Genomic DNA, 15,189 nt, shown 5'->3' with positions numbered 1-15,189 from the left:
ATTGCCCTATTTGGGTTTCTTTGAAAGTCAACTCTGCTATGAAATTTTCCATTATTTCTTTACTTGGATCCTCGCTTCCTTTATCTTTAAATAAACTAACTGACAATGTGGTGATTAAACATACTTTGAGGATCTGGTTACAATTTAGAAAATATTTTGGTTTGTTGAGATTCTCCCTCTCGAGTCCCATCTTTTCTAATTGTTTTTTTAAACCATCTCTAATTGACCTATATTTGAAAGAATGGGATAGATTGGGTATTTAATGATTTCAGGATTTGTTTGTGGAGGAATCCTTTCTTCTTTTGTGCAACTTTCAACAAAATTTAACCTTTCTAATACCCACTTTTTTCGATACTTACAGATTAGAGATTTTTTAAGATCCCAATTACATACATTTCCTACAAGTCCAGATAAGAATATAATAGGTACAATTTTTAATCTGAAACCCTTTGATCACGGTTCGACTGAAAAAGGCCCGTTTAGATAAAATTAAAGGAGAATGGGAAAAGGATTTACAGATTTTCATAACTGAAGAGAGCGGGAAGATTATTTTAAAATTGATTAATTCTCCATCATTATGTGCTCATCATTCTTTATTACAATTCAAAGTGGTACATAGAGTTCGTATGTCTAAAGACAAGCTCTTTCGTTTCTACGCATATATTTCCCCCAAATGTGATAGATGTACTAATGGAGTGGCGTCACTAATTTATATGTTTTGAACATATCCAAGCCTTGAAAAATTTTGGAAAGATGTATTTCAAACTTTTTCTGTACTTAATGTTAGTTTTAAGCCCAATCCCTTGACTGCCATGTTTGGTATTGTTGAGGATAGTATCACAAAACTGAAGCCATCTGATTTGCTGGTATTGGCCTTTATGTCTCTTATGGCCAAGAGGGTGATCTTGCTCAAGTGGAAGGAGGCTGCCCTGCCCACTCATGTTCAATGGCTATCTGAAGTTAGGTTGTGCCTTGGTCTAGAGAAGATTCGTTGTTCGATTCCTGATTCTAAACATGGTTTTCTAATGTTATGGGGACCCTTTCTGAGTTATTTTCATAACCATTGAACTGTTATTAAAGTATGGATCTGAGCCATTACTATTATAACATTATATGGTAAGGTATTTTTTTCCTCTTTATTTAACCCACCAGCTCATTTTGGTAGTAGGGGTAGATTTTTATGAAATAAAATACAATTATTTTATTTTATTTCATTTCATAATTCAATCTTTTTTCTACATGATTGATTTGGAATATGGGATATTGTGATCATATTACTGTGATTTAAATGTAATGTAATTCGTATTACTTGTATCCTTATGATTTTTGTATTTGTATTTATCCAATTTATATAATATTAATAAAAATATTGAAAGAGGTATCTCAATCAATGTCAAGGATGTTTCAGCCTTTCCTCTTCCCTCTACTTTAAGCTCCAAGATTTTCTAGTCAAAGACTTTTGTTCTGGCCAGAATTTTGCAGAGGAAGAACTTGCCTTACCTTTGGGTTATGTCAGCACTTTTGACCTCCCTTTTCAATTCTTCTTATTCTTTAACAGTATCAGTGGGATATGGGACACAACAATGCAGAGAAATGGAAAAGACTAGAGAAAGTAGAGGGTACAGGTCAGTCAAAATTCAAAGAAATGTTATTGTCAGAGTACATATATATCACCACGTACAACACCAAGTTTCACTTTCCTGTGGGCATACTCAGCAAATCTATAGAATAATAACAGGATCAGTGAAAGATCAAATAGAGTATAGAAGACAACAAAATGTGCAAATACAAATATAAAACAAACAACAAGAGCATGAAGTTACAAAATAAAACATCCTTAAAATGAGATAATTGGTGGTGGGAACATCTCAATAGATGAGTGTAGTTACCCCATTCTGTTGAGATGTTCCCACAACCAATAATCTCACTTTAAGGATTCCTTAAAGAGTTCAAGCTCCAAGATTTTCTGGTGAAATACATTTGTTCTGGCCAGGACTTTGCAGAAGAAGAACTGAAAGAGGTGGATACAGGCCAGTCCATCACAGGCAAAGCCCTCTTCATCATTGAGCATATTTACAAACAGCACTGTCACAAGAAAAAAAGCATCCATCATCGAGGACCCCACCTTACAGGCATTGCGTGCTTCTTGCTACTATGATAGGGCAGGAGATACAGAGCCTTATGTCCCACACCACCAGGTTCAGGAACAGTTGTTACCCTACAACCATCAGGCTCCTGGATCGCCATGGATAGCTTCACTCAGGACACTATGAACTGATACCACAGCCTACAGACTCACTTTCAAGGTCTTTACACATTAGGTTATCAGTATGATTTATTTTTAATTTGACAATATCTCTTCTTTTGTCGATTGATTGTTTGTCAGTCTTTGTGTATAGATTTTCATAAATCCTGCTGTATTTCTTTATTTTCCTCTAAATGCCTGCAAGAAAATGATCTCAAGATAGTACATTGTGATACACGCATACTTTGACATTAAATTAACTTTGATTTTGACTTTGCATTTGCACAAGAGGGCCATCTGTTGGTAGCAGATTTATTGTGTGCCTGGATTTCTCTTCGTAATTCTCTCTCACCAGTGACTGTTGCCAACATTTTATACAGTGGGAACACAAAAGACTGGTGATGCTTAAATCTCCAGCAAGAGTTGGATGGGGAAAGCCAGCTGTACCTGCAGGGGGAAAGGCGTTGTCCACCTTTCAAGGTGAAACCCTACATCAGGACTGGTAAACACAGCTCAGCACATCAAGCAAACCAGCCTCCCCTCTATGAACTCTGTCTATATTTCTCACTGCCTCAGTAAAGCAGCCAGCATAAGCAGAGACCCCACCCACCCGATACTATCTCTCTTCTTCCCTCTCCCAATGACAGGAGATATGAAAGCCTGAATCCATTTACTAACAAGCTCAAGAACAATTGCTAAATCACTGTTAACAGGGTCATGAACATACCTCCTGTATGATAACGTGAACTTTTGATTTCACACTCTTACTTGTTATGATCTGGTGCCTTATTGTTTATCTGCTCTGTACTTTCCCTATTGCTATTACACTGCATCCTCCCATTGTTTTTCTTTGTTCTACCTCAATTCACTGTGCAATGATCAATATGAACAGTATCAAGACAAATTTTCACTGTACCTCAGTACACGTGACAATAAGAATCTAATACCAATACCAATTGCTTGAAAAATTCAATGCACTTCTAAAATTGCTGGGTACAGAGTTCTAGAGTTTTGCTGTTAAGGAAGCAGTAATACATTTTCCGGCCAGGATAGAATGTGATGAGAAGAGGAACCTGTAGTTTCAAGTTGCAGGGTGTCAACATCTCAGAAGATGTATCTTGGGCCCAACATATTGATGCAATTATGAAAAAGGCACATTTGTGGCTATGCTTAATTAAGATATTGTATGTTACCAAAGACTCTAGCAATTTCTTACAATGTACCTTGGAAATCGTTCGAACTGATTGCATCACCATCTGGTGTAGAGAGGCCATGCACAAGATCAGAAAAAGCTGCAATGGAGTGTGAACTCAGCCATCTCCATCATGGACACTAGCCTCCCCTGCTTTAAGGACACCACCCAAAGGCAATACTTCAAAAAATGCGGCATCTATCGTTTAGCACATCCATCACCCAGGACGTGCTCTCTTCTTATTTGTATAGTCAGAGAGGAGGTACTAGAGCCAAGAGACATACGATCAGTGTTTTAGGAATAGCTCTTCCTATCCACCATCAGATCTGTGAATGGACAATGTACCAACTCATAAAAACTATCTCACTGCCTTTGCTCTCTTTCTGCAGCACTTATTTAATTTTTAATATATTTCATATTGTAATGTATAGTTATTTTATGTATAACGCTCTACTGAAAAACCATAAATTTCATGACATATGTCTGTGACTTTAAACCTGATTCTGATTCAGAGGTGATTCAAAGTTCAAGGTATGTACAGTGTATGCCATTATATATTATACTACCTTGAGATTCATTTTCTTGCAGGAAAATCATTAAAGAGGTCCTGACTGGCAGGAGTGAGAATAAAGGAGACCTTTTCTGGTTGGCTGCCGGTGACTAGTGGTGTTCCACAGGGGACCGTGTTGGGACCGCTTCCTTTCATGTTATATGTCAAAGATTTTGATGATTCCGTTGATGGCTTTGCAGCCAAATTAGTGGATGATACAAAGAAATGTGGAGGGACAGATAGTGTTGCAGAAGCAGGGTGCCTGCAGAAGGCCATGTACACATTACGAGAATGTGCAAAGAAGTTGCAAATGAAATACAGTGTAGGGAAATGCATGGTCATGCACTTTGATAGAGGGAATAAAGGCATAGTCTATTTCCTAAACAGGAAAAAAAAAATCAGAAATTAAAAGTGCAAATGGACTTGGGATTCCTCATACAGGATTCACTGAAAGTTAACTTGGAGGTTGAGTTTGTAAGGAAGGCAAATGCAGTGTTAGCATTCATCACAAGAGAACTAGAAAATTAAAACCAGTTTTCCTGACCTTCTTCACCCTCCACTGATGCTACCAACATTTTCTTCCTTCACATATCACTCAGATCCCAATCTGTCCACACCAGGACAGAGATTTTTAGTTATGGTTTAGATCTGATTCAAAGTTCAAAGTAAATTCATCATTAAATTATGTACAGTATTTGTCATCATATACAATCCTGAGATTCATTTTCTTGCTGGCATACTCAAAAAATTCAATATCCATTATAGAATCAATGAAAGACCGCACTAACAGGTCGGATAACCAATGTGCAAAAGAGAACAAACAGTGCAAATGTAAAAAGAAGAAAAGAAATAATAATAACACTAAATATACACTATAAGCAATAAATATCAAGAACATGAGATGAATCCATAGGTTGTCCACAGTTCAGTGATGAGGTAAGTGAAGTTGAGTAAACTGATCCCATCTGGTTCAAGAGCCTGTTGGTTGAGGGGTAATAACTGTTCCTGAGCCTAGTGTTGTGAGTCCTGAGGCTCCTGTACCTTCTTGATGAAAGCAGCAATTAAACAGTAGAGTTCACAGAAAATCTCTGTTTATTATAAAAGCATGCAACAATTATGTATAGTCAATAATAAGATATAACTCACGTCTCTCCTTCCATTCACAGGACTCAAGAGCGATGGCCAGTCTCAACCTGCAGCTGTTACAAACTTGGTCAAAGGGGAATTTTGACAGTCAGTTGAACAACCCTGCCTTTTATACTATCAAACGGACATGGCCAGAATGCAGAGGAAATTACTGCTTATGATATTCATGACAATAAGATAATCTTGGCATAACACCAATGATACAGTCCCACATCCAATGAAAAATTTTAACCTTCACACTGTATATTAACCCATTAAAGCCAGTGTATCATTACTCTGCACGGTATAAATGTGACAAACACTTTTGACAACAGTGAATTAATCTACTTAACAGCAGTTGGTCGGGCTACTGAATGCATATTCATTGCCATGTGGGTGCACCAAATGTGCTGGAGGAACATAGAAACATAGAAAACCTACGGCACAATACAGGCCCTTTGGCCCACAATGCTGTACTGAACATGTACTTAGAAATTTCAGAGGGTTACCCATAGCCCTCCATTTTTCTAAGCTCCATGTACCTATCCAGGAGTCTCTTAAGAGAACCTGTCGGATCCTCCTCCATCACCATTGCGGCAGCCCATTCCACGTACTCTCTGCGTAAAAAAAAACTTATCCCTGACATCTCCTCTGTACCTACTTCCAAGCACTTTAAAACTGTATCCTCTCATGCTAGCCATTTCAGCCCTGGGAAAAAGTCTCTGACTATCCACACGATCAATGACTCTCATCATCTTATACCCCTTGGATTGAGGGATGACTGCGCAAGCGTGTGGACGTCAGTGAGTTAGACCAGCTCAAAGAGTTGAAAAGGCAAACAGATATGCAGATGGAGAAGTTGCAGCACCAGGTTTTGTAGCAAGAGCAGCAGCTCTTATAAGCATTCTAGTCCCTTGTTCCTGTTCTGGCATTCAATAAGATTCCAGCCAATTGATTATTCAGTGCCATGTTTGCAGGAATTTAAATAAGCAATACATTTTGGTTCCAGCTGGAACTGCTGAAGCCCAGCCACTACTTGCTGGTGGCCAATGAAAGAAAGACAGCAATTAAATACTTTGCACTCACACTTTTTTCTGGTAAACAGTTAATCTGTGGCTTCTCTGTCTGAGTTGAATGACCTGTAGGACCTGGTATTTTTGTGGTGTGGGCTGAGGTCTCAGAGACACAGGACAATTGCAGGATGTCCAGGCCAGAGATGCTGGAGCAGACTTGGAGAGAATTCGATTTTGTGGAGCCATGGTGAGGTGAAGTCAAGGAAAGGACAAAGGTCTGATCTATTTAAGAGTGGAGCCAAATTGTTTGTCACCAGGTTCGGATATGGCCCAAGTGCGTAGTGATAGACACTGAAACAGGTCGATAGTTCACAGACTTTAATTTTAAAACAGTGTTAAAGTGAAAAGAAAACAATAAACTCTAGGCCAGACAGGGCCATTAACTAAATCTCGCAAATGGAAAACCAAGCCTACACTGCGGCTGGAAAGAACAACTAGGAATAAAATGAATCTTCAGATTCAGTTGACTTGACAGGCCAATTTCTCAGGCAAGGCAGAATGCAAGCAAATAGCAAAGCATTGCTGTGTCTAAGTCTCGACAAATACTACGAGAGAATGAATGGAGTTAAATACTATCAGAATAAAATAATAATTAGCTGACACATGCATATTCAGGAGCTCAATTTCTGTAAGTGCTGTGCTGCCAAAGCTATGGTTGTGATATTGGTAAGTCAGGTACCAGCTGAATCAAGGTGGCGGTGCCCGAGCCTGAAGGCGTATCAAAGTAGTAGAGATTGAACAATTTAAGTGCCAGCCAGATTGAAATGGTCAGGGTGTCAGGGTTGGAGTCCATGGACAGCGCAGTTCGGCTCACTGCTCTACAGGGTTTGCTGCGCTCTCTGCTGGACTGATGTTGTGGCCTGCAACTAGTGGACTTCAGGATCGGCTTCAGTGATGCCTGGCTTTGTGAACTTCAGTTCTGAATGCTGTTTTCTTGCTTTTATTGTTTGCATGATTTATTTTTTCTCTCTCTCTGCACACTGGGTGTGTGATGATTTTCTTTTATTTTTAATAGGTTCCATTAGATTCCTTTGTTCCATGGGTGCCTGTAGGGAGACAAACCTCAAGGTTGTATAGAGTAGACACCTTTTGGTAATAAGTGTATTTTGCACTTTGAAATTGGACTTGATGAAAAGAAAAGTGTTTGTTACTCTTCTATCATCTGGCACAAAGATAACCAGGAAGCAATAGTTAAAATTTGAATACTTGCTGAGTATGTGCAGAGTTCCACTATCCATGTGACTTTTCACATCACCACTGTCTGGAATGAGTTTGTACGTTTGCTCCATGACCATTTGTGTTTCCTCTGGGTGCTCTGATACTCTCCCACATTCTAAAGGCGTGTGGGTTAGTAGGTTAATTGGTCACGTGGATGTAGTTGAGCAGCACAGGCTTTTTGGGCCAGAAGGCCCTGTTACTGTGCTGTAACACTAAATGATTGGTTTTGTCTATCTTATCCGATGATGACAATATCTGAAACCTGTGTGGGAGAGTTTTTAAAAGTGGAAAAGCCATTGCACTGGGCGGTTCCGCTCTCCTGAACTCAGAAGTCCATTAGGAGTAAACTTCCTTGTTTGCAATGGATGACCTTGTCTTTTGCTCTTTGTGAAGTGTTGCAGAACCACAATCCTGGTCGTTGGATCTCACTGTTGGTCTTATCCAACCAGTCCCTCCGAGCTGACTTCACGTGCTATGACAGGTATGTTTGTCCTCATCTCACTGACAATGAGGCCTGCCAGCTATGCTCACCTACAGTGGTTTAACCTGCCTGATGAAGCATTAAACCAGGATATAATCGCTGTTGCATGCAAATAACTATTTAGAGCAACTGGTGAGAGCTGAGTGTCCTGTGGGGATGAAAGATGGGGGAACTGCCCCAGAGTGGACATGACAAGCCTCTTCACCAGAGCTGCTACCCCTCACTGTACACCCCATACACCATCTCTAAAAAAAATTTTTAAGAAACTCTTCTCGGGTTTACCTTATTGTTCAAAAGACTTCCTGAAAAGTTGTTTCCTTTGCATTGTGATTATATCCGTTTGACGTGATGGATTATGAAAACAGTTGGAATTAACCTTCAACTTGGATTTGTGATCAGTGCTAAGGAACTTGGCAAGATAAGACTAGGCATCAAGCCATCACCTTGGTGTCCTGTGAACAGAAGTTTCACCTTTTGCTGTTGATTTTATGTGACTTTTGCATACTTTTATAATAAACTGAGATTTGTTGTAAATCTCCACTGTACTAGTTTGATTTTTACACCAATATTAATCAGACCTGAACCATAACCATAAATGCCTGTGCTGATGTAATAATGCTCCATAATACAGTTCTTTTAGCATCCAAATATCTTTTGATCTCAGCTATGAATATACTCAGCAAGGGTGCTTCCAGAGACCTCTTTGATAAAATATCAACAAACTGCAAGATAAAGAAATTTCTTCCAATCACTGTCCTGAATACCTAACCATTCATCTTAAGAATGACCTTAGTTTCTAAATAGTTAGATATGAGAAATATCATCCCTACAAAAGAACTTGATATGTTTCAGTGATCACCTCCAAATTATTCTGAATTCTATACAATATATTCCCAGATCAGTTACACTCTCACCTTTGGTTTACTACCCATTCCAGGAATTATTCTTGTGATCCTTCATTCGATGCCTTTTACCTCATTTATACTTCTTTATGTCGCGAGACCTGACCTGCACGTGTGGTCTGACTGATACCCTAGTCAGGATGGCAAGCAAAGACTTTCACTGTATCTCAGTACCTTTCGCTGTATAATCAGTATCTCAGATAAACCAATTATCCTCCATAATTGTAATAAAGAACTGAAATCTTGTTACAATAAAGCCAAAATATCGTGTGCTTTCTGAACAGCTTGCTTCATTTGCATATTATCTTTTGTGATTACTTACAAGAACCCAGGTCTCTCTGAGTACCAACATATCTCTCTCTCTCACCATTTAGATACCTCTTCTCCCTGTTCCTGGCAACCAAAATAGATGATGTCATATCTTTCCAGCCTATTTTTCATCTATTTTTTCCTCACCCATGCAACTAATCTATCTACATTTCACTGAACCCTCTTGCATTTCTCCACAAACCACATGCTTAATCATCTTTTCATCATTCACAGACTTGGATAGTTTCACATTTTATATGCCAAATAGATGTTCCAAATTAGTGATATAGATGCAGCCCTAGCACTGATTGATATAATCCCACAGCAGTGTGTAATGTATTGTGTGAGTATTCGTAGCGTCGGAGTGCGTATGACGTCAGAACATGGAGAAGTAAAAATGGATGTCTGGTGAATGAACGTGGTTGTTCAATCTACAGCAGCGTCTGAGTCACATCAATATTACATGGTGTCAGAAGAAATCGCGAAAAAGAAGGAAGAGAAGACATGTAAAAGATGTCACAGTTACAGCTACCGTCAAGTTTAAGCCGACAAGGTAATCTTGCTGAGAACTGGAAAATATAAATCCAGAGGTTTGAGCTGTTTTGCACAACTAGCGGCGTAGCTGAAAAGATGGAGAAAGAGCAATGTGCTGCGTTTCTGCATGTGGCGGGAGAAGAGGCAATAAAGGTTTGCAACGCGTTTGTCTTCCAAGATGATGAGCAAGATAAAACTGAAACGTTGAAGAAAAAGTTTCAAGATTACTGTGAACCGAGAAAAAACCTACCGTACATCCGACACCGGTTTTTCACGAGGGCTCAAGGACCAATAGAGACCATAGAAGCCTATGTAACAGATTTGAAGAACAAAGCAAAAGACTGTGAGTTCGGGCAACTACATGCCTCTTTAATACGTGGCAGGATTGTATGCGGCATACGGGATGATCAAGTGAGAGGCAGGCTATTGAGAGAGGCGGATCTTACATTAGAAAAGGTGACTGATTTTTGCCGTGTCAGCAAGATCACGTCAAATCAGGTTGCAGTACTCAATGAAGAGATTGAAGTGTGCAAAATAAAAACTGTGAAAACTGACAAGAGTAGGACAAAGCCAGCTCCACAGGATGATCAAAAGGAAGTTAACTGCAACAGATGTGGTTATAAACATGGATACAGAAAATGTCCAGCCTTTGGTCAGACATGCAAGTTATGCCAGAAAAGAAATCACTTTGCAAAGTTGTGCAAATCGAAGGAGCACGCAAGGAAAATGCATGCTGTGGAACAGTGTGAGGGCAACAGTGACATGTTCATTGGCACAGTTGAAGTGGAACAGGAGGTATGCATCAAGAATATTGACAATGCAGAGATGGAGGATGAAGATGTTTGGACTCAAGATCTGATAATAAACAGGAGGAATGTGACATTTAAGCTTGACACTGGGGCAAAGTGCAATGTAATGTCAGCAGAAACATTCAACTCACTGGACATCAGAGGAAGACTGAGAAAATCCACCCGCAAGCTTGTTGCATATTTCGGCCACAAGAAGGTGCCACTGGGCAAAAAAGCACTCACTTGTGTGTACAAAGGTCAAAAATACAAGACTGAGTTTGAAATAGTACAGCAACATGTTCCATCAATACTGGGCAAAGCAACATGCACAAAGCTAAGCCTGGTGAAGCGAATCTATGGTGTTGAAAAAGAAAATGACTTTCTCAAAGACTTTGATGACTTGTTTTCTGGATTAGGATGTTTACCAGGGAAACACCATATCCATATTGATCCAACTATTGCACCAGTCACGCATGCCCCAAGAAAGATTCCAGTAGCTCTCAGGGATCAAGTAGTGGAGGAGCTACACAGAATGGAACAGATGGGAGTCATAACAAGACAAATACAACTGACTCACTGGGTCAACAGTATGGTGATAGCGGTCACAGAAAAAAGACGAAGATTTGCATGGATCCACAAGATCTCAACCAAGCCATCAGAAGAGAGCACTATCCGCTGCTCACGGTTGAAGAGGTTGTCTCCCTTATGCCTAATGCGAAATACTTTTCAGTATTAGACGCAAATCAAGGTTTCCGGCAGATCAAGCTGGATGAAGAAAGTTCCAAATTATGCACTTTCAACACGCCCATAGGGAGATATCATTTCCTGCGTCTACCCTCTGGGATTTCTTCTACATCAGAGGTATTCCAGAGATCTGTGGCACAAATGATTGAAGGCCTGGACGAGCTGGTCAACATCATTGATGATTTGCCAATATGGGGTGACACAATTGAGGAACATGATCAGAGACTGAGGAAGCTCCTGGAGAGAGCACGTGAGTACAACCTAAAACTGAACAAAAGTAAATGTAAGATCAGAACTACAGAGATCACATACATAGGTCATGTGCTCAGTGCTGATGGGCCAGATGATGAAAAGGTCAGAGCTGTGGTACAGCTACCACCACCCAAAGACAAGCAAGAACTATTGAGGTTGATGGGCACGATACAATATCTTGCCAAATTCATTCCCAACTTATCAGAGGTCAGCGCTCCACTCCGAAAGCTACTAGAGAGCAACACTGAATGGCATTGGGAAGACGAACAAAAGAAAAGTTTTGACACATTGAAGCAGTTGGTTACCAATGCACCAGCACTCAAGTTCTATGATGTCAATAAACCGGTGACGATGTCTGCGGATGCCAGTTCAGAAGGAATAGGAGCTGTTATACTGCAGGATGGGAGGCTTGTGGTGTATGGATCACGAGCATTTACAGACTGTCAATGCCGATATGCTCAAATTGAGAAGGGATTACTCACCATAGTTTATGGGTGTGAGAAGTTCCACCAATATGTATATGGCAAAGACATCCAGGTTGATAGTGATCACGAACCACTTGAGAGCATCTTCAAAAAGCCACTCCACTAAGCTCCTATGAGGCTGCAAAGGATGCTTCTCAGTCTACAGAGGTACACTCTCACAATCACCTATAAGCCAGGAAAAGAACTGTACATCGCTGATGCTTTGAGCCATGCTTATCTCAAAGAGCAAAAGGAAGAGTTGCTAGGAAGAGAGCTGGAGGTCAACCGGGTTACACCTCAGCTTCCCATCTTTGAGGAGAAGTTGAACGTGTTCAGGAAAGGGACTGCAGATGATCCTGAAATGCAAATGCTAAGAGACATTACAATGAATGGATGACTAACAGAAAGAAAAGATGTTCCAGAAGGAATGCAGAAATACTGGACATTTAAAGAGGAAATCAGCTTTACATCAGGACTAATGTTCAAAATGGCAAAACTCATCGTACCAAACCAAATGAGACAGGAAATGCTCAACATAATTCATGAGTCACACCTGGGGATAGTGAAATGTAAAGAAAGAGCAAGGGACATTCTCTATTGGCCAGGCACGTCAACTCAGATAGAAGACATTGTGTCTCAGTGTGCTGTCTGTAATGGAAACAAAACAACAATCCAAGTGAGCCTCTGCTTCCCCACCCACTACCAGGAAGACCATGGGAGAAGATTGGCACAGATCTCTTTCACTACAATGGTGCAGAATATCTGCTTTGTGTGGACTACTATTCAAAATATTCGGAGATCACCAAGTTAAGTGACACATCCAGTCGAGATGTCATTACCGCAATGAAGTTGACATTCGCAAGACATTGTCGTTAGTGACAATGGTCCACAATATGCCAGTGGTGGGTTCAAAGGGTTCTCAGAAAGCTGGGAATTTCAACATGTTACTTCCAGTCCAGGGCATTCTCAGTCTAATGGACAAGCAGAGCGAACTGTACAAACTGTCAAGAACATGCTCAAGAAGGCACATAGCAGCAACGGTGACCCTTACATTGTTCTGCTTGAATACTGCAACACACCAATTGAGAGTGTGGGGTTCTCTCCTGCGCAGCTGTTGATGGGACATTGTCTGAAGTCCAAACTGCCAACATCCACAACTCTACGGACTCCTGAAGGTAATGCTCAAGTACATGACAAGCAAAAGTACAAGCAAATAAAGCAAAAGAGCTACTATGACAGACATACAAGACAGTTTCCAGATCTGCAAACAGGTGAAAATGTCATAATACAGAGAGGAGACACTGGGCAACCAGCTGTGGTTGTGAACAGACATCAGCAACCAAGATCCTTCATAGTTCGCACGCCAGATGGAAGAGTCCACAGGAGGAACAGGAAGCATCTGCTGAAGACAGGCGAGAGGGAGTTTCCACGTACAGATGCACAGGACGTTTCCACATACACAGACATGGAAACAAACGACACCGAGTGATGCAGACCGCAAAGACACAGAGGCCACTGGAGAGACTGACATTGATGAAGGACAAGCACAGTCACAGTTGTATCACACACGGTCTGGGAGACAAGTCAAACTTCCAGCTAGATACAGAGACTAGACATACATACAGTCTCACGCAGTTTGAGGCAAAGTCACACTTGTCGTAAGTTCCAAGGTGTGAAATAAAAGATTTATTAGTCGATGTTAGTAAAAGAAAATACACTGCTGTTAGTATTGTAAGATACAATGCAGAATACAGTACAGGGCAAGATTTTTTTTAGTTTATGTCATGGTTGTTGCACTGTAAGAAGGGCGTACCTAGAGGCATTGTTTTGGTAATTCACAGTATTGTAAAAAGAAAAAAAAAAATCCTGAGAAGTGGCATGTAATGTATTGTGTGAGTATTCGTAGCGTCAGAGTGCGTATGACGTCAGGATGGGGAGAAGTGAAAATGGAAGTGTGGTGAATAAACGTGGTTGTTCAATCTACAGAGGTGTCTGAGTCACATCAATATTACACAGTGGACTAGTCTCTGCCTCCATTTATTCCCATTCTTCATTTTCAGTCTGTTAACCGATCCCCGATCCTTACTAGCATCTTATATGCACGCTAACTTATCTTTTGTGGTTTAGAGTTTCAGAATGTAATGACATCTTGTGTGTCACCATATCCATTGACAGGTTCTCCTTAATCCAATTAAACCTCAAAAAACAGATTAATTAAATATTGGTTCCCTTTCAGAAACCCTTGTTGACTCTGCTTAATTCTATCGCTTTTTTCTACGTGCTTTTGCAACCACATCCGGGTTTCTGCTCGCTGCTGATGTAAGGCTGACCAGTTTACAGCTCCTTGTTTTCTCCCGAACTTCTTTTGTAAACAATAGCAAAACATTTGCTGCCTCTGTTCTGTGGGGACCATTCTGTATTCCACTTAGTTTTGGAAAATAACAAACAGGGCACTTACTATTTCCATGGCTGCCTCTTTTTTAACATCAGGATGCAGGTTATCAGTCCTATGAATCTCTCTAATTTTTTTAATCAGTGCCATTTCCTTTCAATTTCCCCTTCTATCCCAACTTTTTGTTCTTTATTATTTCTGGGAGTTTTCTTTGTCCTCTTCCATGGGGGCACACACAATATATCAGTTTAGTTTCTCTGCCATTTCCTTATTTCGCAATATATCACTTAGCAAAATCTACAAAGATTACTTTCTCTTTTGTGTTTATATCCCTGCACAAGCACTTAAAATCTGTTTTCATGTACCTCCCCAGATTACTCATATTCTACTTTTCCTTTCCTACCATTTCTTGGCTCTGCTGAAATCAAAAATCCTGATAGAATCAGAATTAGGTTTATTTGTCACTGACATATGTTGTGAAGATTGTGTAATGTTATTTTCTGTACACAAGTGTAAAGCAGAACAAAACAAGTTACTCTGGAACTGATGCAGCACAAAAAAGACATGAAATATAAGGAACACAATAATAATAAAAAATAATAAATGCAAATACATAAGAGAGCTTGTATACATACTAGATTGATTGTATGCCCACAGAGTGACATTAGGTTGTACATAAGGTGACTGACAGGAAATAATAAAGTAGTGGTGGAGTTTGTGAGTGGATGTGTTGGTCAACTGTACTGCTTGGGGAAAAATAACTGTTTTTGAGTCTGGTAATCCTGGTGTGGATGTTACATAGCCTCCTTCCTGATGGGAGTAAGAAAAACAGTCCAAGAATAGGATGGGTATGATCCTTAATGAAGTCACTGGCCCTTTTCAGGAACCTGCCTGTATACATGTCCTTGATGATGGGTAGG

The 15,189-nt window shown here is 40.1% G+C and overlaps 1 protein-coding gene across 5 annotated transcripts in view; it reads right to left on the bottom strand.

The window, feature by feature from the left end:
- Positions 1-5,202, bottom strand: part of LOC140205755 (calcium-activated chloride channel regulator 1-like) — an 88,585-nt gene extending 83,383 nt beyond the window's left edge. For 4 of the 5 annotated variants that reach the window (XM_072273356.1, XM_072273361.1, XM_072273358.1 and 1 more), the window contains exons 1-2: positions 5,134-5,202; positions 1,501-1,603 (exon numbers count right to left, since the gene is read on the bottom strand). The gene's annotated coding sequence lies outside the window, so the exon portion shown is untranslated. The remainder of the gene's footprint in view (positions 1-1,500; positions 1,604-5,133) is intronic. The other variant, XM_072273360.1, reaches the window with a different exon arrangement.
- Positions 5,203-15,189: the final 9,987 nt, after the last annotated feature.

Source organism: Mobula birostris, chromosome 12, assembly GCF_030028105.1.
Source record: "Mobula birostris isolate sMobBir1 chromosome 12, sMobBir1.hap1, whole genome shotgun sequence".
Taxonomy (NCBI): Eukaryota; Metazoa; Chordata; class Chondrichthyes; order Myliobatiformes; family Myliobatidae; genus Mobula; species Mobula birostris.
The sequence above is the reverse complement of the archived record's forward strand: the minus strand, read 5'-3'. Positions and strand labels throughout refer to the sequence as shown.